This window comes from Panthera leo, chromosome C1 (assembly GCF_018350215.1).
Source record: "Panthera leo isolate Ple1 chromosome C1, P.leo_Ple1_pat1.1, whole genome shotgun sequence".
NCBI lineage: Eukaryota > Metazoa > Chordata > Mammalia > Carnivora > Felidae > Panthera > Panthera leo.
The window spans coordinates 34,362,953-34,371,610 of record NC_056686.1 but is presented as its reverse complement, the minus strand read 5'-3'; positions in this window follow the sequence as shown (position 1 = coordinate 34,371,610).

Sequence of the window (8,658 nt, the reverse complement as noted above, 5' to 3'; positions counted from 1 at the left end):
AAAGCTAAACATTGTTCAGCAATTTCTTGACCGTACACATTTTCTTTTCTTAGAATGCCTTTTGTCAATCTTTTTTCTGAATTTCTTCCCTTTTATTGTTTTATAGTAGTTATTTATATACACTAGATGTTAATCTTTTGTTGCTTATAGGGTTACAATTATCTTCTTTGCAATGGCTTATATTTTTATTTCTTCTGAGGTATCTGTTAATAAGTGAAAGTAGTACATCTAGTAAAGGGTAGTTTTTTACTTTTTTAAACATTTATTTATTTTTGACATACAGAACGCAAGCAGGGGAGGGGCAGAGAAAGAGGGAGACACAGAATCTGAAGCAGGCTCCAAACTCTGAGCTGTCAGCACATGGCCTGATGCAGGGCTCGAACTCATGAACCATGAGATCATGACTTGAGCCGAAGTCAGACACTTAACTGACTGAGCCACCCAGGCATCCCAGTAAAGATTATTTTGATTAATGTTATGAATACCATTACACCAAACAATTCTTCAAAACTGAAATTATGGTAAAATCTGATCACTAGTATTCTGATTTGTATTATTTAAATTGTTATAAGTAGTTCTTGACTTTAAAATAATATGGAGTTTGGGGTGCCTGGGTGGTTCAGTTGGTTAAGCATCCAACTTCGGCTCAGGTCATCATCTCACGGTTTGTGAGTTCAAGCCCGGCATGGGGCCCTGTGCTGACAGCTCAGAGCCTGGAGCCTGCTTCGGATTCTGTGTCTCCCTCTCTGCCCCCCCCCCCCCACTTGCACTCTGTCTCTCTCTCAAAAATAAATAATAAGCATTAAAAAATTTTTTAAATAATATGGAGTGCTTCATAAAGACACCTAGTTAACATACTTTTTCTTAAAAATTGCATTAAATGTTAATCTGTTTCCATTATTTAATTACTTGAAAGTTCTCAGTCATTGCTTTTGTGCACACAATTAGTGGCTTTCAAATCATCAATTATTACAGCATTTTACTCATGAAATATTAAATATACAGTTGTACTTCAACTGGCTGTTAGAATTTCAGCATCTAAAGCAAAGGGCATTTTCACCGAGTTGTATCTTGAATGGTTATTACCCATATTCAAAAGTGAATATTCAGATATTAATAATAAACCCAAATAACATGACTTACTTAACTTGCAGGTATTGTTATCTTAATAAGGTGTGATGGAAATCATGATCATGGACCACACACAAGTTCAAAGACATCAGAAATGATCCTGAATTAAGTATCTGCCTATTCAACCATCTAAGGGTTCAGGCCAAAGCCATAGTTGAATAGCAGATGTGAGCTGAAAACCAAGTCTGCAGCTAAACTCTGGCATAATCCTAACACAAAATTATTTTACACTGAATGTCATAAAACTGTTTATATCTAATTTCTATATATATTTGCATAGAAAGTTTCTAGAATGTTGATCGACAAATGTTGAAGATAATTGTTTTGGGCTGGTGGCGTTTGGGGTAACTACAAGAACTTTTTGGGGGGGCGGTGCCTGGCTGGCTTGGTCGGAAGTGCATGCGACTCTTGATCTTGGGGTCATGAGTTCAAGACCCATGTTGGGCGTAGAGATTACTAAGAAATAAATAAGCTTAAAAAAACTCTTTTAGGGGTGTTGGGTGGCTCAGTCGGTTGAGCATCCGAATCTTGATATCAGCTCAGGTCTTGATCTCAGGCTCATGAATTCAAGTCCCGCATTGGGCTCCGCACTGGGTATGAAACCTACTTAAAAAAACATTTTTTTATAAGACTTCCTATATTAATTTTTATGGCAACCGTGTGCCTTTTTATGATATTGGTTGAACAATCTTTTCATAATTACAATATCAATACGTATACTTAACAATACATTTTATTGGCTTCGTTACTCGTTGCTGTGTTCAGCGTATTATTGCCTTCCTTGTTTTTCAGCTAACTTTTCTCATTTATTTTCCCATGTGGCTGGAGTACCTCTTCTAACAGTCACTTCAGAGAAGCTACACGGGCAGGATTTGCCCGTGGTCCCTTTTCCACCTTTCCCACCCTGCTCTGTGCCACACAGCCTGCTTCCCACCAGCATACAGGGCAGATCTGGCTCCTGCTTCCTTCATCCCCTCTCGGCCCAAGCCACAACCAAGTCTCCCTGCCGGCGCTGGCCCCCAGGTCCCTTTGGGGCACATTCTCCCTGCTGCAACAAGCCAGAGAAACCCAACTTAGATTAACTACAGGTGTGTTCCTGGGCGTTTTCTGCTGGTGGATTTTGACAGGCACACAAACTCATTCCCCTGGAAGCTATGGCTGAAGGAAAGAAAAGTTGCATAAAGTTTGTATTGTTATTCTCAAGCTCTGTCTAAACCCCCTAAGCGAAGAGTAGGAATACATCCAAGTGATGATTAAAAAAAACAAAATCAGGTGGCAGCTGCCGTATCTCATGATTAATGATCTCTGGAGCAGCCTGAAAGAAAAGCACTCCCAAATATTGCAGAAGAAACAGCTTCGTTCTCTCCTTTCTTACAACAGGCCTATGAAAGATGATATTATATTACACCACAATGTCAATGAAATAAAGACTTAGGCTGCATCTGACGTAAGTATCTGACTCAGTAATATCACTCTTTTTAAAAAAATTTTTTTAAAGTTTTTTTTATATATTTTGAGAGAGACAGGGACAGTACGAGCTGGAGAAAGGTAGAGAGAGGGGGAAAAAGAGAGAATCCCAAGCAGGCTCCGCACTGCCAGTGCAGAGCCCAATGCGGGGCTTGAACTCACGAAACCGTGAGATCATGATCTGAAATTGAGAGTCGAATGCTTAACTGACTGAGCCACCCAGGCGCCCCAGTGATATCAGTTGTTTTTTTTTTTTAACGTTTATTTATTTTTGAGACAGAGAGAGACAGAGCATGAACAGGGGAGGGGCAGAGAGAGAGGGAGACACAGAATCCGAAGCAGGCTCCAGGCTCTGAGCCATCAGCCCAGAGCCTGACACGGGGATCGAACTCACGGACCGCGAGATCATGACCTGAGCTGAAGTCGGACGCTTAACCGACTGAACCACCCAGGCGCCCCGTGATATCACTCTTAAAAACAGGGAGCTATAGGATTTTTTCCCATATAATTCAGATATGGTAATGTGTACAAATTGATTTTAAATACATATATCCCTGTAATCGCCACCCAGAGCAAAAATAGCATTAAGTACAGCTTCCCAGAAGATTCTCTCGTGTCCCCTGCAAGTTAGTACCCCTCCCATGGGTAACTCCTACCTGGCCTCTACCACTGTTGACTAGCTGTGCCAGTTTTTAACTTTGTATAATTATAATCATACAATATGGACACTTTTGTGTCTGACTTCTTGCAGTCAAAATTACGTGAGGCTTATCCATGCTGCTGTACCATCCACACTTTGTTCTTTTTTATTGCCATATAATATTCCACTATATAACTACATCAAAATGTATTTACTCGCTCTACTGTTGGCGGACATTTGGGTTGTTCCCAGTGTGGCTTATCACGAATAGAGCTGCTATGAACATTCTCATCCATGCCTCCTGGTAGACAGAACCATTCACTTCTGTTGGGTATATATATCCAGGGGTAGACTGATGGTCGTGGAGTGCATGCGCGTTTAGCTTTTGTAAACGCTGCAGAAGTTTTCCAAAGTGGTTGCATCAGTTCACACTCTTGCCAACTATGGAAAACTGTCCTGGTTTTTCCTCATCTTTGACAGTAAGACACATGATTTCTTAAAGAACTGAAAAATGTTGCTATTTTTAAATTTGAGGTATGCACATGTGTCTAAAATAAGAGATGCCTGGGGGCGCCTGGGTGGCTCAGTTGGTTAAGCGCCCAACTTCAGCTCAGGTCATGATTTCACAGCTCGTGGGTTCGAGCCCTGTGTTGGGCTCTGTGCTGACAGCTGGGAGCCTGGAGCCTGCTTCGGATTCTCTGTCTCCCTCTCTCTCTGCCCCTCCCCATCCCCCGCTCACATTCTGTCTCTGTCTCTCAAAAGTGAATAAACATTAAAAGAAATTTTTTTAGTAAGAGATGTCTGACGCCTTGTATATTCGATCTTAATAAAATAAAATAATCTCTCTAAATTATTGTATTAGAGTTAAAATATATTCAATTAAAATTTTGATCAAAAGATTTCCTTTCTTTTGAGGGAAGAAAAAGACTGACTCTACCAAGTATTGGAAAGCATGTGTAGTTTTTGTGACAATGGGTATTGGCAGTGATCTGTTGGCAACTATTTGACAAATGGCTCTCTGAAAAAGAAACCCTGATTTGTAGCAGTTTCCAATTTGGGGGCTCCTGGGAGGCTCAGTAGTTTAACCATCTGACTCTTGATTTTGGCTCAAGTCATGATCCCAGGGTCATGAGATCGAGCCCGGCATCGGAGCCGGCATGGGATTCTTAATCTCTCTTTCTCTCTGCTCCTCCCCCACTTGTACATGCTCACTCTCTAGCTCTCCCTCTCTCTCTCTCAAAAGAAAGAAAGAAAGAAAGGGAGAAAGAGAAAAGAAAATGGGGCAGTAAATAAGTAAAAAAAAAAAAAAAAAGTCAGTTTCTGTGGAGTAAATACTTTTCCCACAGCGGAATCCTCACACATTGCTGGTAGGAGTATAAATTGGCACAATGACTTTTTAAGACTATTTGAGGGGTGCCTCAGTGGCTCAGCTGGTTGAGCATCGGACTTCAACTCAGGTCATGATCTCACGATTCGTGAGATCGAACCCTGCATCAGGCTCTCTGCTGTCAGTGCAGAGCCCGCTTCAGATCCTCTGTGTCCCTCTCTGTGCCCCTAATTTTTTAAATAAATATTTAAAGAACCATTGAACTCATGGTTCATGAGTTCAAGCCCTGCATCGGGCTCTGTGCTGACAGCTCAGAGCCTGGAGCCTGCTTCGGATTCTGTGTCTCCCTCTCTCTCTGCCCCTCCCCTGCTCATGCTCTGTCTCTCTCTGTCTCTCAAAAATAAATAAACATTGAAAAAATTAAAAATAAATAAATAGATAAATAAACATTTAAAAAATATATGTATAAGACCATTTGATAATATTTACTGAAGTTGAACATATGCATGTGCCAGGGGGACAGAAAGTCCACTGGTATAAATCCAAGATTTATAATAGTGCTTATAATAGTCAAAATCTGAAAAACTAGAATGAATAAATCGTGTATACCTGCAATGGAAATAAACAAGCTGCTACTATACATAACAACATGAATGAATCAGTGTATACTGTATAATTCTATTTTTTTAAGTTTAATTATTTACTTTGAGAGAGAGACAGAGAGCATGAGCAGGGAAGGGGCAGAGAGAGAGGGAGAGAGAGAATCCCAAGCGGGGTCAGCACTGTCAGCGCAGAGCCCCATGCAGCGCTCGATCCCATGAACCCTGAGATCACGACCTGTGCTGAAATCAAGAGTCAGACGCTCAACTGACACTCAGCAGGTGCCCCTGTATAATTCTAACTATATATAGTTCAAAAACAGTCAAAAGTACTCTAAGGATTAGAAGTCAGGATAGTGGTTACCTGGGGAGGACAGAGAGGGTGGTGATTGGGAGGCATCTTTACAAAATGGTTATTGTATGGAGTGAATGTTTTTGCCCCCCAAAGTTCATATGTTGGAGCCCTAATCTCCCTGCGATGGTATTAGGAGGTGGGGCCTTTGGGATGTAATAAGATATGGATGAGGTCATACGGATGGGGCCCCATGATGGAATGAATGACCTTATAAGAAGAAACCAGAGAGAGTGCTCTCCTTTCTTCTCTCCCTCCCTCCTCCCCCCTCTCTACCATAAAGACACAGAGAGAAGGCAACCTTCTGGAAGCCAGGAAGAGGGCTCTCACCAAAAACTGAATCTGCTAGCACCTTGATCTTGAACTTCCCGGCCCCCAGAACCATGAGAAACAAATGTCTGAGGTTTGAGCCATCTAGTCTATGGTATTCTGAGCAGACTAAAGCAGTTAAGTTTACAAAGATGTGTTCAAGTTGAAATGATGTGTTATGCTATGTAGTTACGATTTATGAACTTTTCTGTGTGAGTTGTTTCAGTTAAAAGGTTATTAAGTTAATGCATTCATGCATTATTTGCACACACAAAAACCAAAAAACTTATTATTATCAGCAGAAATTAACTTTTCACCATCTCTAATTCATAGATAAATCTTACTGTGTTCATACATTATATCTCAGCCAAACACATAAAGACAATTTCACCAAGAGGAATTTAGGTTCACAGTAAGGCAATTCATTTACATATGGAAGAGAAACCATTCGAGCAAAAAGAATATTTTCTCAATCCCTAAATACTAACTTTTAACCAACTAGCTCTGAATCCAGTCATATCAAAGAAAGTTTCTGGCTCAAAACACAGATTGTGGTACCTTCTCAGAAGGGGAAAAAGTCAAACACACATTTCAAGACAAATGCATTCACCATTAAGAAGAAACTTCTAACTCATCAGCTCTTATCTGCCCTTCCCCCAAAACCCTCCTATTTCCCGATTCTGACAAAAACACCCCTTTATTACACTGTGGGTATGATATCTCTTGGTCCTCCATCTGTTTTTCTGTTCCGGGTGAACCAAGGGAATCAGTGGAATCAGATCATTTCTCAGTTTAACTGACATCTAGAATCACCCCAGGCATGCAGCCAATTCTGCTTGGAAAGTTACTGGCTGTGCCTTCTTGTCGTATTTAATCACCATACTTAGTCTACTTTAGGAAAGGGGAAAAGTTCCTATCTCCACAGCCTTTGGTTTTCTCACATTTTTAAATAAAATCTTTGGGCCATTGCCATCAGCTACTCCCACACTTTGCCTCAATTTCCTGACTACATGGTGAAGTTAGAAGCCAACAGCTCTCAACACACACACACACACACACACACACACACACACACACTGTTTCTTGTGGGCCTGTTTTCCCAACACCCTGGAGGCTGACCCCATGGAAATGATCTTGCCTTTGGTGGATTTAGCAGCCTACCCTAATCTGCAACATCAAAATCTGATATTGCTAAAATTCCTAAAATGTCCACTAGAGGGCACTATAACTCCACCTCTGACATCAATTTGTTACCGAATGGCTTTTGTGAATTCCCAAGGGAAACTTTTCCTATCTAACCCACCCACACGTTCCTATCTGAGTATTTTTTATACTAAGCACCTAAGAATGGAAATAGATGGCATGAATAAGGAAGGAATGTAGCACTGCTATCTCTCTCCTATTCTTGAGACCCTGCTCCCCATACTCTCCCCATCCATCCTTTCCCTCAAGATGTATGTGACTGATAAAGATGTGTCATTAGTGAAGTTCATCTGACAGTGGTAGACTCCTGTCAGTGCTCCAGAAAAAGTCAGAGGGTTGAGCTGGGTCTTGGGTCATCATGCAAACATAAAGGTTATGTCCACATTGGCAGCCCCACCTCATGACCAGGCTTTCCATGGTCTAGACCCAGCTCTTTTCATGGTCGCCACCACCTCTTCCCCTCCTCCCTCCTACCCTGACCCTTTACCCAGGACCAGCTCTTATTGTTTTCTCTCCCCCAGGTTCTTATATCGAAAGTCAGGACGAATCTCTCATTAGCCCCCTCATGGGAATGGGTGGGTTAATGCTATTAGCACAACTCCTTCATCTTAAAAAAACAAAAATGAGCAAATTTCTGTATTGAAAACGTTCCTATGACTGACGCTTCATAATAAAACATTGCTTCCTATTGTACCTTTTGAAATAGAAACCGACATATCTAAACATAAATATATTCAAGATGGTGCCTTTTGACAGTGCATGTTTTGTTTTTGGGTTTTTTTTTTTTTAATTTTTTAACGTTCATTTATTTTTGAGACAGAGAGAAACACAGCACGAACGGGGGAGGGTCAGAGAGAGAGGGAGACACAGAATCCGAAACAGGCTCCAGGCTCTGAGCTGTCGGCACAGAGCCCGACGCGGGGTTCGAACTCACCGACCGCGAGATCATGAGCTGAGCCGAAGTCGGACGCTTAACCGACTGAGCCACCCAGGCGCCCCGAGAGTGCATGTTTTCAAGCCAGACTGCCTCGGATCACATGGTATGCTTGCTATTTACTAGCCATGTGGACTTGAGCAAGTTACTTAATCTCTGTGCGTCAGTTTCCTCAGCTGTTAAAAGAGGAAGGTAAGAGTATCTACCGCACAGTGATGTGAAGATCACAAGACTTCATGCATTTATATGGCGCTCTGCAAAACATGGCGGCCCCTGCCCCACGCTATGCCAACGGGAGCCGTTCCTTGGGATTCACAAGTACTGAAGCAGGGAAGGCTTATCTCGGCTCCTCCGACACCACTGGGCCCATGTCCTGTAAGACCTGAGCTGCTTTTGGTGGCGGTTTCCTGCCGTGGAAGAATCCCATCTGAAGTAGAAGAAGCTGTAACAATAAGGGGGAGAACGTTTGCGTCCCTGAACCTACATCTACTCTTGTTCCCTCTGGGCCCGTGTCAATAAACAACACTTCCTAACTGCCAGGCACTATTCTGAACACTTGACAAGGATGGGCTCAGTAATTCCAGACACCTCGGAAGCGTACTCCATGTTAGAGATGAAAAACCTGCCTAAGGTTGCAGAGCACGAGAGCTGGGATTCCAGCCCGGGCAGCAGGCGGACACTCTGCATTTGGGCCCA